The sequence below is a fragment of the Carcharodon carcharias genome, chromosome Y, assembly GCF_017639515.1.
Source record: "Carcharodon carcharias isolate sCarCar2 chromosome Y, sCarCar2.pri, whole genome shotgun sequence".
NCBI classification, from domain to species: Eukaryota; Metazoa; Chordata; class Chondrichthyes; order Lamniformes; family Lamnidae; genus Carcharodon; species Carcharodon carcharias.
The window spans coordinates 555,552-578,936 of record NC_054508.1 but is presented as its reverse complement, the minus strand read 5'-3'; the positions used below and the strand labels follow the sequence as shown (position 1 = coordinate 578,936).

The 23,385-nt window shown below is 38.9% G+C and overlaps 1 protein-coding gene across 1 annotated transcript in view; it reads right to left on the bottom strand.

The window, feature by feature from the left end:
• LOC121273384 (homeobox protein Hox-C13-like) overlaps positions 1-23,385 on the bottom strand; it is a 190,561-nt gene that overhangs the window by 7,216 nt on the left and 159,960 nt on the right. The gene's annotated exons all lie outside the window — the stretch shown is intronic.

The following is a 23,385-nucleotide window of genomic DNA, read 5'->3' as shown; positions in this document are numbered from 1 at the left end:
CTCTCTCTCTCTCTCTCTCTCTCACCTCACTCCTGGGCACGGAACCGCAAGGGAGTATATATATATATATATATTTAATAAAACCCTCACCACGAATTTAGACACAGACCCCCTCCCACCCCCTGCCCCTCCCCACCTTCCTCCTCCCCTCGCCTCCCCTCCCCTCCCCTCGGCCCTCACGTGATATGCAAAATTAGACAGCTGGTAAATCTGGTTCTGGAAGCCGAACTCCTCAAACAGCCTTTCATCCTGAATGGCTTCCACCTTGTAACTTTCGCTCTCTCTCTCTCTCTCTCTCTCTGTCACACTCTGTCTCTCTCTCTCTCTGTGTCACACTCTGTCTCTCTCTCTCTGTCTCTCTCTCTCTCTCTTTCTCTGTCTCTCTCTCTCTTTCTCTGTCTCTCTGTCTCTCTCTGTCACACTCTCTCTCTCTCTCTTTCTCTGTCACACTCTGTCTCTCTGTCACACTCTGTCTCTCTCTCTCTCTGTCACACTCTGTCTCTCTCTCCCTCTTTCTCTGTCTCTCTCTCTGTCTCCCTCTCTGTCTGTCTCTCTCACTTTCTCTCTCTCTCTCCCTGTGTCTCTCTCTCTCTGTCTCTCTTCATGTCTCCCTTTCTCTCTCTCTCTGTCTCTTTCTGTCTCTCTCTCTCTCTTTTTCTCTCTCCCTGTCTCTCTCTCTCTCTTTCTGCTCCTCTGTCTCTGTCTCTCTCTATCTGTCTCTCTGTCTCTCTCTCTCATCTCTGTCTCTCTCTCTCTCTCTCCCTTCTCTCTCTTCAAACATCCTTTCATCCTGATTGGCTTCCACCTTGTGACTTCCTCTCTCTCTCTCATTTCTCTCTCTCTCCCTCTCTGTCTTTCTCTGTCTGTTCTTCTCTCTCTCTCTGCCCCCCCCCCCCCCCGCCCCCCTCTCTATCTGGGTGTCTCTGTCTTTCTCTCTGTCTGTCTCTCTCTCTCTCATCTCTCTGTGTCTCCCTCTCCCTTCTCTCACTTTCCCTGTCTCTCTCTCTGTCCTCTCTCTCTCTGTCTATGTCTGTCCTCTCTCTCTCTTTCTCTCTCTCTCACTCTCTCATAATTAGAAAAGAAACAAATTGGGGATGCCTCATCTTTTAGATTGTTTTGCATTTGCTTCTGTGGTTAACTGTGCTCCCCATTGTCCCGTTAGTAACGATTCCTCCTTAAGTGAGCACGTCCGTTTATTGTGGTATATAATATGAACAAAAAATTGACATAAGCGTTACCGTTAACTCGTTAAAACTGCAGGACATTTCTCCCTCAGCTCTGGAATTAAACACTTTCGGCTGTGGATGATTCCCAGTTTCAAAGTGCGTCCTACGAAAATTATGTAATGATAAACGCAGAAACACACACACACACACACACATACAGGCACACAGATTCACACAGACACACACATTGGCACACACACATTCACACACATTCACACACACAGGCACACACATTCACACACACACAGGTGCATACGTTCACACGCACACAGACACACATATTCACACACACACACACACAGGCACATACATTCACACACATTCACACAGATGCACACATTCACACACACACACAGACACACACATTCACACACACACGTTCACACACACACACAGAGACACACACATTCACACACATTCACAGACACACATTCACACACACACACAGGCACACACATTCACACACACACACATTCACACACACACACACATATCCACACACACATTCACATATATTCACACACAGACACACACATTCGCACACATAGACACACCTGGACGGACACACACATTCACACATACACACATTCACACACACACACACATTCACGCTCACAAGCACACACAGAAATAAATACAGACACACACAGGAACACACGCAGACAAAGAACACACACACACACACACAAACACACAGATACACACAGTAACACAAGCAGATGCACACAGAGAGACAGAAACACACACACGCATAAAGAAACAGGCGCACGGAGACACATGCAAACAAGCACACACACAGGAAGGTGCACACACAAGAAACAGATACACACACACACACAGACACACACACGCACATTCCCAATGAGCCACCAACAAACCTTCTTAATCAAGCAGCTACACGAATTGTGGCGTTCAATCCATTTACGAAACCGAGCCCTAAATTCGGATGGTTAGAGTTGCACTGATTTTCACCGGAGCCCTCATTTTACTCTTAGAAATGAAGTTAGCGATTACAGTCGAACACGCACGGACACAGGAGTCTCTCCCGGACTCTACACATTCTGTCTCGGGGCGCTCCCCGGGTCGCAGTCTTTGGAGTGAGTGTCACCCCCTTTACAATATTAATGAAAATAACCCCAGGTTTCTGCCAAGCCGCTGGCCAAGGAAGGGGTGGGTGGGAGTCCTGGGGTTTAGGTTGGGGGGGGGTGGGTGGTGAGGGTCCAGTGAGGCCGCTTTTTGAGACGTATTTCCAGCCGAAGGATTCGGAAGTCGAGTTGCTCCCGATTACAGAAAATACCACATCTCCGCACAGATAGATTCACAAACAAGTAAGTCTGTGTGTGTGTGTGTCTGAGGGTGTGTTTCTTGTGTGGGTCCGTGTGTTACTGTGCGTTTGTGTCTGTGTGCCTGTGTAAGTGTGTGTGTGTTTGTGTGTTTCTGTGTGTGTTTTTCTGACTGTGTGTCCTGAGTATGTGTTTGTTTGTCTGTGTGTGTGTGTGTGTGTGTGTGTGCTTCTCTGTGCCTGTGTGTGTTCGTCTGTTTTGTGTACTTCTGTGTGTGTTTTTCTGACTGTGTGTTCTGTATGGGCGTGTGTGTGTGTGTGTTTCTCTGTGTGCCTGTGTCTTTGTATGCTTCTGTGTGTGTTTTTCTGACTTTGTGTTGTGTGTGCATGTGTGTGAGAGTGGTCTGTATGTGTGCGTGGATGCCTGTGTGTCTGTGACTCTACATGTATCTGTGTGTGTGTGTGTGTGTGTGTGTGTGTGAGTGATGGTGATTGCGTCTATAATTCTATCTGTGTGGGTGCATTTGCATTTGTCTGTGAATGTATCTGTGGTTCTGTGAGTGTGTGTGTTTGTGTCTGGTGCATGTCTCTCCGTCTGTGTCTCCGTGTATGTCTCAGTATCTCTATATGTCTCTGCGTTTCAGTGTGTGTCAGTGAGTGCCTCTGTGTGTGACAATGTGAGTGTGTGTGTGCGTGAATGTGAGTGTGTGTGTGTTTGTGAATGTTTGTGTGCATATGAGTGTTTGTGTGTGTTTGTATGTGTGTGTGTGTGTTTGTTCGTGTGTGTGCATTTGTGTGTGTGTGTGTGAGTGTGTATGTGTGAGTATGTGTGCGTGTATATTTGTTTATGTGTGTGAGCATGTGTGTGCTTGTTTGTATGTGTGTGTGTGTGTGTGTGTGTGTGTGTGTTTATTTGTTTGTATATTTGCAACGACAATGAGGGCAATGCTGGTTTTGGGCATTGCACTGAACGCGGAATGTCCAACAACATAAATAAATAAATAAATAAGTATAGCCCAGGTACCTATTCCGAAATCAAGGGGCCAGTCAAAGAGAGGGTGCGGGTCTGAGAGAAGGAGTCCTGCAGCAATGCCTGCCCATCACCCCGAGTTCAATCTCTCCTCAGCAATCGAATGGAAGCTGCCACTACAAAGGCCATTTCCAAAATGACCCATGTTTGGTTATTCATCAGCACCTGCACCCCACCCCACAACTCCCCCCCCCCCACCCCACCACACCCCACACCCTTGTTACTTACTGTCACTCACAGTTCCAGAGGCCAGACTGAATAAATTCTTTCCTGCCAATTCCCACCTCCTCCTCCCCCCCAAACTCTGTCACCCCCCCACACCCCCAAACCACACACCCCACACCCCCCCAAACTCCCTCACCCCCACACACCCCCAAACCACACACCCCACACCCCCCCAAACTCCCTCACCCCCACACACCCCCAAACCACACACCCCACACCCCCCCCAAACTCCCTCACCCCCACACACCCCCAAATGACACACCCCACACCCCCCCAAACTCCCTCACCCCCCACACACCCTCAAACCACACCCCCCACAGCCCTCCAAACTCCCTCACCCCCAACACCCCCAAACCATACAGCCCACACCCCCCCAAACTCCCTCACCCCCAACACCCCCAAACCACACACCCCACACCCTCCCAAACTCCCTCACCCCCAACACCCCAAACCACACACCCCACACCCCCCCAAACTCCCTCACCCCCAACACCCCCAAACCACACACCCCACACCCCCCCAAACTCCCTCACCCCCACACACCCCCAAATGACACACCCCACACCCCCCCAAACTCCCTCACCCCCAACACCCCCAAACCACACACCCCACACCCCCCCAAACTCCCTCACCCCCACACACCCCCAAATGACACACCCCACACCCCCCCAAACTCCCTCACCCCCACACACCCCCAAATGACACACCCCACACCCCCCCAAACTCCCTCACCCCCACACACCCCCAAACCACACACCCCACACCCCCCCAACTCCCTCACCCCCAACACCCCCAAACCACACACCCCACACACCCCCAAACTCCCTCACCCCCAACACCCCCAAACCACACACCCCACACCCCCCCAAACTCCCTCACCCCCAACACCCCCAAACCACACACCCCACACCCCCCCAAACTCCCTCACCCCCAACACCCCCAAACCACACACCCCACACCCCAAACTCCCTCACCCCCAACACCCCCCCAAACCACACACCCCACACCCCAAACTCCCCCACCCCTCACACCCCCAATCCACACGCCCCACACTTTCCTGCAGACAGAATCAATTATCCTCACCAAAATAAACCCAACAGACAGACAGGGTGGATAGGAGTTGAGGAGGAATTTTTTTCACCCAGAGGGTGTTGGGAGTCTGGAACTCACAGCCTGAAAGGGTGGTCGAGCCAGAAGCTCTGGTAACATTTTAAGAATATTTAGATATTCGTTCGCATTTCCATAGCCTCCAGGGATATGGGCCAAGTGTTGAAAAATGGGGAGATCATGATGGGCTGAATGGCCTCCTTCTGTCCTGTATGTCTATTTTAAAATGCAGTGATGGTGTTGGGGGCGGGGGGGGGCGTGGTTTTGGAGGGAGGGGGTGGGCTCCTGACAAAGCTCAACAGGGATGAGTAACTGCCCTCAATGTCAGTGTTCCAGGGTAAGGTTTCAAGTGTAATGGAGTCAGATTGTTCATTACCACAACAAAATCAACAGAACGTTAATCATCATCTCATCGAGCGGGATTTTGTGGGGGGTTTAAAACAAAATCACGACTGCCAAGAATTCAGATTGTGATTCTTTTTTTTTTATGAATAGAAAACTGATACCGCATTGACCTAACCATCTGTACGTGTATTGATAAAGAGGGAAGGGGGGGAGGGAGAGAGAGGGAGTGAGAGTCAGAGAGATGGAGAGAGAGAGAGACAGAGAGAGAGAGAAAGAGAGTGAGAAAGAGAGAGCAAGAGAGACAGATAGACAGAGACAGAGAGTGAGATAGAGAGAGACATGCATGCAAAGATAGAGAGAGAGAGACAGAGGGAGATACATAGATAAAGAGATAGAGAGAGGGAGAGAGAGAAACAGAGAGAGACGGAGACAGAGAGAGATATATAGATAGAGAGAGAGAGAAATAGAGAGAGATAGAGACAGATAGAGATAAATAGATAGAGACAGATTGATGGATAGAAAGAGATAGATAGATAGATGGAGACATTGATTAATGGGTAGAGAAATATACCTATATAGATAGATAGGTAGAGAGATAGGTATATAGATAGAGAGATAGACAATCAGATAGACATATAAATAGATATAGATGGGAAGATAGATACATAGATAGATAGATAGACAGACAGATTGACAGAGATAGATAGACAGATAGACAGATAGATAGATTGATAGATAGATAGATTGACAGAGATAGATAGACAGATTGATAGATAGATAGACAGATAGATAGATAGATTGATTGATAGATAGATAGATAGACAGACAGATAGATAGATAGACAGAGATAGATAGATAGACAGATAGATAGATTGATAGATAGATAGATAGACAGATAGATAGATAGACAGAGATACATAGATAGACCGATAGATAGATTGATAGATGGATATATAGATAGATAGACAGACAGACAGACAGATAGATAGATAGATGGATAGATAGATAGATAGACAGACAGATAGATGGATAGATGGATAGATGGATGGATGAAGATATGAATATAGATACAGGTTTAGAGATACATAATGTTTGGTCGATGTTCTTTGTTAATGGAGAAGAATTCGGTCCCAATAACTCCCTTGAGTTGAACACTGAGAGGGGAGAGGGTGGGAGAGAGGGAGGACAGCGTTTGACATCCGCTTTGCTCCCGTATTCTTCAGTCGACCCTCGGCCCAGCCGCTTCCCAGCCCATGGACAACTATTACCAACAAGGGGTGGCTCATAACATCGGCCGAGGCCTCCCGGGTGTTTCTGAAAGAGTGGGGGGGGGGGATTCAGCAGGTTGGTGTTCATTGCTAACAGCCCGGGGTAACATGATTATATTTAAAATTCACGGCAAATAAACTCCACACTTTTATTTGTTCGAGTTAGAGTGCGTGCTAGATACTTCATGTCTCTTCACTCTCTCTCTCTCTGTGTGTCTCTCCTTCTGTCTCTGTGTTTCTCTCTCTCTCTTTCTCTCTGTCTGTGTTTCTCTCTCTCTCTGTGTGTCTCTCTCTCTCTGTTTCTCTCTCTCTGTCTCTGTGTTTCTCTCTCTCCGTGTTTCTCTGTGTGTGTGTGTGTTTCTCTCTCTCTGTTTCTCTCTCTCTCTGACTCTCTGTCTCTCTCTCTGTCTGTCTGTCTCTCTCTCTGTCTCTCTCTCTCTCCTCCCTGTCTCTTTCTATGTAACGCCCATTCTCTCTCTCTCTCTCTCTGACTCTCTCTGTCTCTCTCTCTCTCTCTGTCTCTCTCTCTCTCTCTCTCTGTCTCTCTCTCTGACTCTCTCTGTCTCGCTCTCTTTGTCTCCCGCTGGGTATCTCTCTCTCTCTCTCTCTTTGCCTCTATCTGTGTGTGTGTGTGTGTGTGTGTAAAACACTCTCTCTCTCTCCCGCTCTATCTCTCTCTTTCTGTCTCAGTCTCTTTCTCTGTATGTCCCTCTCGGTCTATCTCTCTCTCTCTCTTTGCCTCTATCTCTGTGTGTGAGTGTGTTTGTGTGTGTGTGTGTGTGTGTGAGTGTAACACTCTCTTCCTCTCTCCCGCTTTAGCTCTATTTCTGTCTCAGTCTCTTTCTCTGTATGTCCCTCTCGGTCTACCTCTCTTTGCCGCTATCTGTGTGTGTGTGTGTGTGTGTGTGTGCGTGTAACACTCTCTCTCTCCCGCTCTATCTCTCTCTGTTTCTGTCTCAGTCTCTTTCTCTGTATGTCCCTCTCGGTCTATCTCTCTCTCTCTCTTTGCCTCTATCTCTGTGCGTGAGTGTGTTTGTGTGTGTGTGTGAGAGAGAGTGTAACACTCTTTCTCTCTCCCGCTTTATCTCTATTTCTGTCTCAGTCTCTTTCTCTGTATGTCCCTCTCGGTCTATCTCTCTCTCTCTCTCTCTTTGCCTCTATCTCTGTGTGTGAGTGTGTTTGTGTGTGTGTGTGTGTAACACTCTCTTTCTCCCGCTTTATCTCAATTTCTGTCTCAGTCTCTTTGTCTGTCCCTCTCGGTCTATCTCTCTTTGCCTCTATCTGTGTGTGTGTGTGTGTGTGTGCGTGTAACACTCTCTCTCTCCCGCTCTATCTCTCTCTGTTTCTGTCTCAGTCTCTTTCTCTGTATGTCCCTCTCGGTCTCTCTCTCTCTTTGCCTCTCTCTCTTTGCCTCTATCTCTGTGCGTGAGTGTGTTTGTGTGTGTGAGAGAAAGAGAGTGTAGCACTCTCTTTCTCTCTCCCGCTTTATCTCTATTTCTGTCTCAGTCTCTTTCTCTGTCTGTCCCTCTCGGTCTATCTCTCTTTGTCTCTATCTCTGTGTGTGTGTGTGTGTGTGTAACTCTCTCCCGCCCTATCTCTCTCTGTTTCTGTCTCAGTTTCTTTCTCTGTATGTCCCTCTCGGTCTATCTCTCTCTCTCTTTGCCTCTCTCTCTTTGCCTCTATCTCTGTGCGTGAGTGTGTTTGTGTGTGTGTGAGAGAGAGAGTGTAACACTCTCTTTCTCTCTCCCGCTTTATCTCTATTTCTGTCTCAGTCTCTTTCTCTGTCTGTCCCTCTCGGTCTATCTCTCTTTGCCTCTATCTGTGTGTGTGTGTGTGCGTGTAACACTCTCTCTCTCTCTCCCGCTCTATCTCTCTCTGTTTCTGTCTCAGTCTCTTTCTCTGTATGTCCCTCTCGGTCTATCTCTCTCTCTCTCTCTCTTTGCCTCTATCTCTCTGTGTGTGTGTGTAACACTCTCTCTCTCTCTCCCGCTCTATCTCTCTCTGTTTCTGTCTCAGTCTCTTTCTCTGTATGTCCCTCTCGGTCTATCTCTCTTTGCCTCTATCTGTGTGTGTGCGTGTGTGTGTGTGTGCGTGTAACACTCTCTCTCTCTCCCGCTCTATCTCTCTCTGTTTCTGTCTCAGTCTCTTTCTCTGTATGTCCCTCTCGGTCTATCTCTCTTTGCCTCTATCTGTGTGTGTGTGTGTGTGTGTGTGTGTAACACTCTCTCTCTCTCTCCCGCTCTATCTCTCTCTGTTTCTGTCTCAGTCTCTTTCTCTGTATGTCCCTCTCGGTCTATCTCTCTTTGCCTCTATCTCTGTGTGTGTGTGTGTGTGTGTGTGCGTGTAACACACTCTCTCTCTCTCCCGCTCTATCTCTCTCTGTTTCTGTCTCAGTCTCTTTCTCTGTATGTCCCTCTCGGTCTATCTCTCTTTGCCTCTATCTCTTTGTGTGTGTGTGTGTGTGTGTGCGTGTAACACTCTCTCTCTCTCTCCCGCTCTATCTGTTTCTGTCTCAGTCTCTTTCTCTGTATGTCCCTCTCGGTCTATCTCTCTCTCTTTGCCTCTATCTCTGTGCGTGAGTGTGTTTGTGTGTGTGTGTATGTGAGTGTAACACTCTCTTTCTCTCTCCCGCTTTATCTCTATTTCTGTCTCAGTCTCTTTCTCTGTCTGTCCCTCTCGGTCTATCTCTCTTTGCCTCTATCTCTGTGTGTGTGTGTGTGTGTGTGTGCGTGTAACACTCTCTCTCTCCCGCTCTATCTCTCTCTGTTTCTGTCTCAGTCTCTTTCTCTGTATGTCCCTCTCGGTCTATCTCTCTCTCTCTCTCTCTCTTTGCCTCTATCTCTGTGTGTGAATGTGTTTGTGCGTGTGTGTGTGTGTGTAACACTCTCTTTCTCTCTCCCGCTTTATCTCTATTTCTGTCTCAGTCTCTTTCTCTGTCTGTCCCTCTCGGTCTATCTCTCTCTCTCTCTCTTTGCCTCTATCTCTGTGCGTCAGTGTGTTTGTGTGTGTGTGTATGTGAGTGTAACTCTTTCTCTCTCCCGCTTTATCTCTATTTCTGTCTCAGTCTCTTTCTCTGTCTGTCCCTCTCGGTCTATCTCTCTTTGCCTCTATCTCTGTGTGTGAATGTGTTTGTGCGTGTGTGTGTGTGTGTGTAACACTCTCTTTCTCTCTCCCGCTTTATCTCTATTTCTGTCTCAGTCTCTTTCTCTGTATGTCCCTCTCGGTCTATCTCTCTCTCTTTGCCTCTATCTCTGTGTGTGTGTGTGTGTGTGTGTGCGTGTAACACTCTCTCTCTCCCGCTCTATCTCTCTCTGTTTCTGTCTCAGTCTCTTTCTCTGTATGTCCCTCTCGGTCTATCTCTCTCTCTCTCTCTCTCTCTTTGCCTCTATCTCTGTGTGTGAATGTGTTTGTGCGTGTGTGTGTGTGTGTAACACTCTCTCTCTCCCGCTTTATCTCTATTTCTGTCTCAGTCTCTTTCTCTGTCTGTCCCTCTCGGTCTATCTCTCTCTCTCTCTCTTTGCCTCTATCTCTGTGCGTCAGTGTGTTTGTGTGTGTGTGTATGGGAGTGTAACTCTTTCTCTCTCCCGCTTTATCTCTATTTCTGTCTCAGTCTCTTTCTCTGTCTGTCCCTCTCGGTCTATCTCTCTTTGCCTCTATCTCTGTGTGTGAATGTGTTTGTGCGTGTGTGTGTGTGTGTAACACTCTCTTTCTCTCTCCCGCTTTATCTCTATTTCTGTCTCAGTCTCTTTCTCTGTATGTCCCTCTCGGTCTATCTCTCTCTCTCTCCCTCTCTCTCGCTCTCTCTCGCTAAACCCCTCCCTCCCCTCCAACCTCGGGTGGGGCTGGGGAGAGGAGTGGATGGTAACACATCTGAGCGGTTTGAACTTGGGCTACTATCGCAGTACATAAGCCCCCCACCTCTCAGGACGAAAACGGAACGTTGGCCGGGTGGGTGAGAGCCCATACTCTGCACATTCGGTGCCAAAGCAAAGTGGGCGCCCCAGAGCTGTCACACCCAGTTTACAACGGGAGCATCCACAAGCCCATGTGTGAAAAAAAAACAAATCGGTAAATCTTCCCACCGGGTAAGGAAATCCGTTCGTCTTCGTGGAGAGACAAAAACAACATCCACTAATAATGTTCAACCGCGGAACTTGGCCTAAATTGCATGTATTGGATTATCTGAAATGAGTTCCATTGCAGCAATACCAGTGCTCTCTTCTACAAATAAACTGCTAAAGTTTGCGAGAGAAGTCGGGGTTACTGGACAGAGGAGTTATCTCAGGATTTCACCGCCCGGTTATAGTCTGCGGAATTATCTCCCGGTTTCGACCGACTAGCTAGTTACATTCCGTGAAAGTATCCCCGGTTTGAACTGACTAGTTATATTCGCGGGCATGACCTCCAATTTTAACTGCCCAGTTATACTCTGGGGATTAATCTCCAGGGTTAACTGGCTAGTGATATTCCCGGGAATGGTCCCCCAGTTTTAACTGACTAGTTATAATCCGTAGAGTTAGCTCACGGTTTTAATTGACTGGTCATGTGCTGGTGAATTATCTACCCGTTTTAACTGACTAGTTGTATTCCGTGTAATTATTTCCCAGTTTTAACTGACCGGTTATACTCTCTAGAATTATCTCCAGTTTTAACTGATTGGTTAAATTCTGTGGAATTATCTCCCAGTTTTAACTGACTGGTTATATTCTGTAGAATTATCTCCAGTTTTAACTGACTAGTTGTATTCTGTGGAATTATCTCCAGTTTTAACTGGCTAGTTATATTCTGTGGAATTGTCTACAGTTTTAACTGATTAGTTATAATCTGTGGAATTATCTCCAGTTTTAACCGATTAATTATATTCTGTGGAATTATCTCCAGTTTTAACTGACTAGTTATATCCTGTGGAATTATGTCAGTTTTTACTCACTAGTTATATTCTGAATAATTCTTTCCAGTTTTAACTGGCTAGTTATAATCTTTGGAATTATCTCCCAGTTTTAACCGATTAATTATATTCTGTATAAATATCTCTGACTAGTTATATTCTGTGGAATTATCTCCAGTTTTAACTGACTAGGTATCATCAGTGGAATTATCTGCAGTTTTAACTGACTAGTTATATTTTGTGGAATTATCTCCCAGTTTTAACTAACTAGTTATATTCTGTAGAATTGTCTCCAGTTTTAACTGACAAGTTATATTCATAGAATTATCTTCCAGTGTTAACTGACTATTTATATTCTGTGGAATTGTCTCCAGTTTTAACTGGCTAGTTATATTTGTAGAATTATCTCCCAGTTTTAACTGACTAGTTATATTCTGCAGAATTGTCTCCAATTTTAACTGGCTAGTTATCATCAGTGCAATTATCTCCAGTTTTAACTAACTATTTATATTCTGTAGAATTATCTCCCACTTTTAACAAACTATTTATATTCTGTGGAATTATCTCCCAGTTTTAACTGATCAGTTATATTCTGTGGAATTGCCTCCAGTTTTAACTGACTAGTTATATTCTGTAGGACTATCTACCAGTTTTAACTGACTAGTTATATTCTGTGGAATTATCCGCAGTTTTTACTCACTAATTATAATCTGTGGAATTATCTCCAGTTTTAACTGACTAGTTATATTCTGTGGAATTATCTCCAGTTTTAACTGACTAGGTATCATCAGTGGAATTATCTGCAGGTTTAACTGACTAGTTATATTTTGTGGAATTATCTCCCAGTTTTAACTAACTAGTTATATTCTGTAGAATTGTCTCCAGTTTTAACTGACAAGTTATATTCATAGAATTATCTTCCAGTGTTAACTGACTATTTATATTCTGTGGAATTGTCTCCAGTTTTAACTGACTAGTTATATTTTGTGAAATTATCTCCCAGTTTTAACTAACTAGTTATATTCTGTAGACTTGTCTCCAGTTTTAACTGACAAGTTATATTCATAGAATTATCTTCCAGTGTTAACTGACTATTTATATTCTGTGGAATTGTCTCCAGTTTTAACTGGCTAGTTATATTTGTAGAATTATCTCCCAGTTTTAACTGACTAGTTATATTCTGCAGAATTGTCTCCAGTTTTAACTGGCTAGTTATCATCAGTGCAATTATCTCCAGTTTTAACTAACTATTTATATTCTGTAGAATTATCTCCCACTTTTAACAAACTATTTATATTCTGTGGAATTATCTCCCAGTTTTAACTGATCAGTTATATTCAGTGGAATTATCTCCAGTTTCAACTGACTAGTTATAATCTGTGGGATTATCTCGAGTTTTAACTGACTAGTTATATTCTGTGGAATCATGCCCGTTTTAACTGATCAGTTATATTCTGTGGAATTGCCTCCAGTTTTAACTGACTAGTTATATTCTGTAGGACTATCTCCCAGTTTTAACTGACTAGTTATATTCTGTGGAATTATCTGCAGTTTTTACTCACTAATTATAATCTGTGGAATTATCTTCCAGTGTTAACTGACTATTTATATTCTGTGGAATTGTCTCCAGTTTTAACTGACTAGTTATATTTTGTGGAATTATCTCCCAGTTTTAACTAACTAGTTATATTCTGTAGAATTGTCTCCAGTTTTAACTGACAAGTTATATTCATAGAATTATCTTCCAGTGTTAACTGACTATTTATATTCTGTGGAATTGTCTCCAGTTTTAACTGACTAGTTATATTTTGTGGAATTATCTCCCAGTTTTAACTAACTAGTTATATTCTGTAGAATTGTCTCCAGTTTTAACTGACAAGTTATATTCATAGAATTATCTTCCAGTGTTAACTGACTATTTATATTCTGTGGAATTGTCTCCAGTTTTAACTGGCTAGTTATATTTGTAGAATTATCTCCCTGTTTTATCTGACTAGTTATATTCTGCAGAATTGTCTCCAGTTTTAACTGGCTAGTTATCATCAGTGCAATTATCTCCAGTTTTATCTAACTATTTATATTCTGTAGAATTATCTCCCACTTTTAACAAACTATTTATATTCTGTGGAATTATCTCCCAGTTTTAACTGATCAGTTATATTCAGTGGAATTATCTCCAGTTTCAACTGACTAGTTATAATCTGTGGGATTATCTCGAGTTTTAACTGACTAGTTATATTCTGTGGAATCATGCCCGTTTTAACTGATCAGTTATATTCTGTGGAATTGCCTCCAGTTTTAACTGACTAGTTATATTCTGTAGGACTATCTCCCAGTTTTAACTGACTAGTTATATTCTGTGGAATTATCTGCAGTTTTTACTCACTAATTATAATCTGTGGAATTATCTTCCAGTGTTAACTGACTATTTATATTCTGTGGAATTGTCTCCAGTTTTAACTGACTAGTTATATTTTGTGGAATTATCTCCCAGTTTTAACTAACTAGTTATATTCTGTAGAATTGTCTCCAGTTTTAACTGACAAGTTATATTCATAGAATTATCTTCCAGTGTTAACTGACTATTTATATTCTGTGGAATTGTCTCCAGTTTTAACTGACTAGTTATATTTTGTGGAATTATCTCCCAGTTTTAACTAACTAGTTATATTCTGTAGAATTGTCTCCAGTTTTAACTGACAAGTTATATTCATAGAATTATCTTCCAGTGTTAACTGACTATTTATATTCTGTGGAATTGTCTCCAGTTTTAACTGGCTAGTTATATTTGTAGAATTATCTCCCTGTTTTATCTGACTAGTTATATTCTGCAGAATTGTCTCCAGTTTTAACTGGCTAGTTATCATCAGTGCAATTATCTCCAGTTTTATCTAACTATTTATATTCTGTAGAATTATCTCCCACTTTTAACAAACTATTTATATTCTGTGGAATTATCTCCCAGTTTTAACTGATCAGTTATATTCAGTGGAATTATCTCCAGTTTCAACTGACTAGTTATAATCTGTGGGATTATCTCGAGTTTTAACTGACTAGTTATATTCTGTGGAATTATGTCCGTTTTAACTGATCAGTTATATTCTGTGGAATTGCCTCCAGTTTTAACTGACTAGTTATATTCTGTAGGACTATCTCCCAGTTTTAAATGACTAGTTATATTCTGTGGAATTATCTGCAGTTTTTACTCACTAATTATAATCTGTGGAATTATCTCCAGTTTTAACTGACTAGTTATATTCTGTGGAGTTATCTCCCAATTTTAACTGACTAGTTATATTCTGTAGAATTCTCTCCAGTTTTAAATGGCTGATTATAATCTGTGGAATTATCTACCAGTTTTAACTGATTAATTATATTCGGTATAATTATCTCTGGCTAATTATATTCTGTAGAATTATCTCCATCTTTAACTGACTAGGTATCACCGGGGGAATTATCTGCAGTTTTAACTGACTAGTCATATTCTCTGGAATTACCTCCCAGTTCTAACTGACTAGTTATATTCCGTAGGATTATCTCCTTGTTTTGACTGATTAATTATATTCGTTGTAATTATCTTGCTATTTTAACTGACTAGTTTTATTCTGTGAAATTATCTCCAGTTTTAACTGACTAGTTATATTTGTAGAATTATCTCCCAATTTTATCTGACTAGCTATATTCTGTAGAATTGTCTCCAGTTTTAACTGACTAGTTATATTCTGTAGAGTTAGCTCACAGTTTTAATTGACTGGTTATGTTCTGGTGAATTATCTACCAGTTTTAACTGAGTAATTATATTCGGTATAATTATGTCTGACTAGTTATATTCTGTAGAGTTAGCTCACAGTTTTAATTGACTGGTTATGTTCTGGTGAATTATCTACCAGTTTTAACTGATTAATTATATTTGGTATAATTATCTCTGACTAGTTATATTCTGTAGAGTTAGCTAACAGTTTTAATTGACTGGTTATGTTCTGGTGAATTATCTACCAGTTTTAACTGACTAGTTGTATTCCATGTAATTATTTCCCAGTTTTAAGTAACTAGTTGTATTCCATGTAATTATTTCCAAGTTTCAATTGACTAGTTATGTTCTGGGGAATTATCTCCCAGTTTTAACTGGCTAGTTATATTCAGTGGAATTATCTCCCAGTTTTAACTGGCTAGTTATATTCAGTGGAATTATCTCCCAGTTTTAACTGGCTAGATATAATCTGTGGACTAATCTCCATTTTCAACTGACTAGTTATATTCTGTGGAATTATCTCCAGTTTTAACTGATAAGTTATCTTCTGTGGAATTATCTCCAGTTTTAACTGGCTAGTTATATTCAGTTGAATTATCTCCAGTTTTAACTGACTAGTTATATTCTGTGGAATTATCTCCAGTTTTAACTGACTAGTTATATTCTGTGGAATTATCTCCAGATTTAACTGGCTAGTTATATTCTGTGGAATTATCTCCAGTTTTAACTGGCTAGTTATATTCTGTGGAATTATCTCCAGTTTTAACTAACTATTTATATTCTGTGGAATTATCTCCTAGTTTTAACTGATCAGTTATATTCAGTTGAATTATCTCCTGTTTTAACTGACTAGTTATATTCTGTGGAATTATCTCCCAGTTTTAACTGACTAGTTATATTCTGTGGAATTATCTCCAGTTTTAACTGACTATTTATATTCTGTGGAATTATCTCCAGTATTAACTAACTATTTATATTCTGTGGAACTATCTCCAGTTTTAACTGACTAGTTATATTCTGTGGAATTATCTCCAGTTTTAACTGACTATTTATATTCTGTGGAATTATCTCCTAGTTTTAACTGATCAGTTATGATCTGTGGACTTATCTCCATTTTTAACTGACTAGTTATATGCTGTGGAATTATCTCCAGTTTTAACTGATCAGTTATATTCTGTGGAATTATCTCCTAGTTTTAACTGATCAGTTATATTCAGTTGAATTATCTCCAGTTTTGACTGACTAGTTATATTCTGTGGAATTATCTCCTAGTTTTAACTGATCAGTTATATTCAGTTGAATTATCTCCAGTTTTAACTGACTAGTTATATTCTGTGGAATTATCTCCCAGTTTTAACTAACTAGTTATATTCTGTGGAATTATCTCCTAGTTTTAATTGACTAGTTATAATCTGTGCAATTGTGTCCAGTTTTAACTGATTAGTTATAATCTGCGCGATTATGTCCATTTTTAACTGACGAGTTATATTATGTGGAATTATGTCCATTTTTAACTGACTAGTTATATTCTGTGGAATTATCTCCCAGTTTTAACTGATCAGTTATATTCTGTGGAATTATCTCAAGTTTTAACTGACTAGTTATGATAGGTGGAATTATCTCCAGTTTTAACTGACTAGTTATATTCTGTGGAATTATCTCCAGTTTTAACTGGCTAGTTATATTCTGTGGAATTATCTCCAGTTTTAACTGGCTAGTTATATTCTGTGGAATTATCTCCCAATATTAACTGACTTGTTATAATCTGTGCAATTATGTCCATTTTTAACAGACTAGTTATATTATGTGGAATTATCTCCTAGTTTTAACTGACTTGTTATACTCTGTGGAATTATCTCCTAGTTTTAACTGATCAGTTATATTCAGTTGAATTATCTCCAGTTTTAACTGACTAGTTATATTCTGTGGAATTATCGCCCAGTTTTAACTGACTAGTTATATTCTGTGGAATTATCTCCTATTTTTAACTGATCAGTTATATTCTGTGGAACTATCTCAAGTTTTAACTGACTAGTTATGATAGGTGGAATTATCTCCAGTTTTAACTGGCTAGTTATATTCTGTGGAATTATCTCCCAGTATTAACTGATTAGTTATAATCTGTGCAATTATGTCCATTTTTAACTGACTAGTTATATTATGTGGAATTATCTCCTAGTTTTAACTGACTAGTTATACTCTGTGGAATTATCTCCGAGTTTTAACTGATCAGTTATATTCAGTTGAATTATCTCCAGTTTTAACTGACTAGTTATATTCTGTGGAATTATCGCCCAGTTTTAACTGACTAGATATATTCTGTGGAATTATCTCCCAGTTTTAACTAACTAGTTATAATCTGTGCAATTATGTCCAGTTTTAACTGATTAGTTATAATGTGTGCAATTATGTCCATTTTTAACTGACTAGTTATATTATGAGGAATTATGTCCATTTTTAACTGACTAGTTATATTATGTGGAATTATCTCCCAGTTTTAATTGATCAGTTATATTCTGTGGAATTATCTCCCAGTTTTAACTGATCAGTTATATTCTGTGGCATTATGTCCAGTTTTAACTGACTAGTTATGATCTGTGGAATTATCTCCAGTTTTAACTGACTAGTTATATTCTGTGGAATTATCTCCAGTTTTAACTGGCTAGTTATATTCTGTGGAATTATCTCCCAGTTTTAACTGACTAGTTATAATCTGTGCAATTATGTCCAGTTTTAACTGATTAGTTATAATCTGTGCAATTATGTCCATTTTTAACTGACTAGTTATATTATGTGGAATTATCTCCCAGTTTTAACTGATCAGTTATATTCTGTGGAATTATCTCCAGTTTTAACTGACTAGTTATATTCTGTGGAATTATCTCCCAGTTTTAACTGATCAGTTATAATCTGTGGACTTATCTCCAGTTTTAACTGACTAGTTATATTCTGTGGAATTATCTCCTGTTTTAACTGACTATTTATATTCTGTGGAATTACCTCCAGTTTTAACTGATCAGTTATATTCTGTGGACTTATCTCCAGTTTTAACTGATCAGTTATCTTCTGTGGAATTATCTCCAGTTTTAACTGGCTAGTTATATTCAGTTGAATTATCTCCAGTTTTAACTGACTACTTATATTCTGTGGAATTATCTCCAGTTTTAACATGCTAGTTATATTCTGTGGAATTATCTACAGTTTTAACTGGCTAGTTATATTCTTTGGAATTATCTCCAGTTTTAACTAACTATTTATATTCAGTGGAATTATCTCCTGGTTTTAACTGACTAGTTATATTCTGTGGAATTATCTCCAGTTTTAACTGACTGGTTATATTCTGTGGAATTATCTCCAGTTTTAACTGACTAGTTATATTCTGTGGAATTATCTCCAGTTTTAAGTGACTAGTTATATTCTGTGGAATTATCTCCGGTTTTAACTGACTATTTATATTCAGTTGAATTATCTCCAGTTTTAACTGACTAGTTATATTCTGTGGAATTATCTCCCAGTTTTAACTGACTAGTTATAATCTGTGCAATTATGTCCAGTTTTAACTGATTAGTTATAATCTGTGCAATTATGTCCATTTTTAACTGACTAGTTATATTATGTGGAATTATCTCCCAGTTTTAACTGATCAGTTATATTCTGTGGAATTATCTCAAGTTTTAACTGACTAGTTATGATAGTTGGAATTATCTCCAGTTTTAACTGACTAGTTATATTCTGTGGAATTATCTCCAGTTTTAACTGGCTAGTTATATTCTGTGGAATTATCTCCAGTTTTAACTGGCTAGTTATGTTCTGTGGAATTATCTCCCAGTATTAACTGACTTGTTATAATCTGTGCAATTATGTCCATTTTTAACTGACTAGTTACATTATGTGGAATTATCTCCTAGTTATAACTGATCAGTTATATTCAGTTGAATTATCTCCAATTTTAACTGACTAGTTGTACTCTGTGGAATTATCTCCTAGTTGTAACTGATCACTTATATTCAGTTGAATTATCTCCAGTTTTAACTGACTAGTTATATTCTGTGGAATTATCGCCCAGTTTTAACTGACTAGTTATATTCTGTGGAATTATCTCCCAGTTTTAACTGACTAGTTATAATCTGTGCAATTATGTCCAGTTTTAACTGATTAGTTATAATCTGTGCAATTATGTCCATTTTTAACTGACTAGTTATATTATGTGGAATTATGTCCATTTTTAACTGACTAGTTATATTATGTGGAATTATCTCCCAGTTTTAACTGGTCAGTTATATTCTGTGGAATTATCTCCCAGTTTTAACTGATCAGTTATATTCTGTGGAATTATCTCCAGTTTTAACTGACTAGTTATGATCTGTGGAATTATCTCCAGTTTTAACTGGCTAGTTATATTCTGTGGAATTATCTCCAGTTTTAACTGGCTAGTTATATTCTGTGGAATTATCTCCCAGTTTTAACTGACTAGTTATAATCTGTCCAATTATGTCCAGTTTTAACTGATTAGTTATAATCTGTGCAATTATATCCATTTTTAACTGATCAGTTATATTATGTGGAATTATCTCCCAGTTGTAACTGATCAGTTATATTCTGTGGAATTATCTCCAGTTTTAACTGACTAGTTATATTCTGTGGAATTATCTCCTGTTTTAACTGACGATTTATATTATGTGGAATTATCTCCAGTTTTAACTGATCAGTTATATTCTGTGGACTTATCTCCAGTTTTAACTGACTATTTATATTCTGTGGAATTATCTCCAGTTTTAACTGATCAGTTATTTTCTGTGGAATTAGCTCCAGTTTTAACTGGCTAGTTATATTCAGTTGAATTATCTCCAGTTTTAACTGACTAGTTATATTCTGTGGAATTATATCCAGTTTTAACATGCTAGTTATATTCTGTGGAATTATCTCCAGTTTTAACTGACTAGTTATATTCTGTGGAATTATCTCCAGTTTTAACTGACTATTTATATTCTGTGGAATTATCTCCTAGTTTTAACTGATCGTTATATTCAGTTGAATTATCTCTAGTTTTAACTGACTAGTTATATTCTGTGGAATTATCTCCCAGTTTTAACTGACTAGTTATATTCTGTGGAATTATCTCCCAGTTTTAACTGACTAGTTATAATCTGTGCAATTATGTCCAGTTTTAACTGATTAGTTATAATCTGTGCAATTATGTCCATTTTTAACTGACTAGTTATATTATGTGGAATTATGTCCATTTTTAACTGACTAGTTATATTCTGTGGAATTATCTCAAGTTTTAACTGACTAGTTATGATAGTTGGAATTATCTCCAGTTTTAACTGGCTAGTTATATTCTGTGGAATTATCTCCAGTTTTAACTGGCTAGTTATATTCTGTGGAATTATCTCCCAGTATTAACTGACTTGTTATAATCTGTGCAATTATGTCCATTTTTAACTGACTAGTTACATTATGTGGAATTATCTCCTAGTTTTAACTGACTAATTATACTCTGTGGAATTATCTCCTAGTTTTAACTGATCAGTTATATTCAGTTGAATTATCTCCAGTTTTAACTGACTAGTTATACTCTGTGGAATTATCTCCTAGTTTTAATTGACTAGTTATAATCTGTGCAATTGTGTCCAGTTTTAACTGATTAGTTATAATCTGCGCGATTATGTCCATTTTTAACTGACGAGTTATATTATGTGGAATTATGTCCATTTTTAACTGTCTAGTTATATTCTGTGGAATTATCTCCCAGTTTTAACTGATCAGTTATATTCTGTGGAATTATCTCAAGTTTTAACTGACTAGTTATGATAGGTGGAATTATCTCCAGTTTTAACTGACTAGTTATATTCTGTGGAATTATCTCCAGTTTTAACTGGCTAGTTATATTCTGTGGAATTATCTCCAGTTTTAACTGGCTAGTTATATTCTGTGGAATTATCTCCCAGTATTAACTGACTTGTTATAATCTGTGCAATTATGTCCATTTTTAACAGACTAGTTATATTATGTGGAATTATCTCCTAGTTTTAACTGACTAGTTATACTCTGTGGAATTATCTCCTAGTTTTAACTGATCAGTTATATTCAGTTGAATTATCTCCAGTTTTAACTGACTAGTTATATTCTGTGGAATTATCGCCCAGTTTTAACTGACTAGTTATATTCTGTGGAATTATCTCCTATTTTTAACTGATCAGTTATATTCTGTGGAATTATCTCAAGTTTTAACTGACTAGTTATGATAGGTGGAATTATCTCCAGTTTTAACTGGCTAGTTATATTCTGTGGAATTATCTCCCAGTATTAACTGATTAGTTATAATCTGTGCAATTATGTCCATTTTTAACTGACTAGTTATATTATGTGGAATTATCTCCTAGTTTTAACTGACTAGTTATACTCTGTGGAATTATCTCCTAGTTTTAACTGATCAGTTATATTCAGTTGAATTATCTCCAGTTTTAACTGACTAGTTATATTCTGTGGAATTATCGCCCAGTTTTAACTGACTAGTTATATTCTGTGGAATTATCTCCCAGTTTTAACTAACTAGTTATAATCTGTGCAATTATGTCCAGTTTTAACTGATTAGTTATAATGTGTGCAATTATGTCCATTTTTAACTGACTAGTTATATTATGAGGAATTATGTCCATTTTTAACTGACTAGTTATATTATGTGGAATTATCTCCCAGTTTTAACTGATCAGTTATATTCTGTGGAATTATCTCCCAGTTTTAACTGATCAGTTATATTCTGTGGCATTATCTCCAGTTTTAACTGACTAGTTATGATCTGTGGAATTATCTCCAGTTTTAACTGACTAGTTATATTCTGTGGAATTATCTCCAGTTTTAACTGGCTAGTTATATTCTGTGGAATTATCTCCCAGTTTTAACTGACTAGTTATAATCTGTGCAATTATGTCCAGTTTTAACTGATTAGTTATAATCTGTGCAATTATGTCCATTTTTAACTGACTAGTTATATTATGTGGAATTATCTCCCAGTTTTAACTGATCAGTTATATTCTGTGGAATTATCTCCAGTTTTAACTGACTAGTTATATTCTGTGGAATTATCTCCCAGTTTTAACTGATCAGTTATAATCTGTGGACTTATCTCCAGTTTTAACTGACTAGTTATATTCTGTGGAATTATCTCCTGTTTTAACTGACTATTTATATTCTGTGGAATTACCTCCAGTTTTAACTGATCAGTTATATTCTGTGGACTTATCTCCAGTTTTAACTGATCAGTTATCTTCTGTGGAATTATCTCCAGTTTTAACTGGCTAGTTATATTCAGTTGAATTATCTCCAGTTTTAACTGACTAGTTATATTCTGTGGAATTATCTCCAGTTTTAACATGCTAGTTATATTCTGTGGAATTATCTCCAGTTTTAACTGGCTAGTTATATTCTTTGGAATTATCTCCAGTTTTAACTAACTATTTATATTCAGTGGAATTATCTCCTAGTTTTAACTGACTAGTTATATTCTGTGGAATTATCTCCAGTTTTAACTGACTGGTTATATTCTGTGGAATTATCTCCAGTTTTAACTGACTAGTTATATTCTGTGGAATTATCTCCAGTTTTAACTGACTAGTTATATTCTGTGGAATTATCTCCAGTTTTAACTGACTATTTATATTCTGTGGAATTATCTCCAGTTTTAACTGACTAGTTATATTCTGTGGAATTATCTCCCAGTTTTAACTGACTAGTTATAATCTGTGCAATTATGTCCAGTTTTAACTGATTAGTTATAATCTGTGCAATTATGTCCATTTTTAACTGACTAGTTATATTATGTGGAATTATCTCCCAGTTTTAACTGAACAGTTATATTCTGTGGAATTATCTCAAGTTTTAACTGACTAGTTATGATAGTTGGAATTATCTCCAGTTTTAACTGACTAGTTATATTCTGTGGAATTATCTCCAGTTTTAACTGGCTAGTTATATTCTGTGGAATTATCTCCAGTTTTAACTGGCTAGTTATATTCTGTGGAATTATCTCCCAGTATTAACTGACTTGTTATAATCTGTGCAATTATGTCCATTTTTAACTGACTAGTTACATTATGTGGAATTATCTCCTAGTTTTAACTGATCAGTTATATTCAGTTGAATTATCTCCAGTTTTAACTGACTAGTTATACTCTGTGGAATTATCTCCTAGTTTTAACTGATCACTTATATTCAGTTGAATTATCTCCAGTTTTAACTGACTAGTTATATTCTGTGGAAT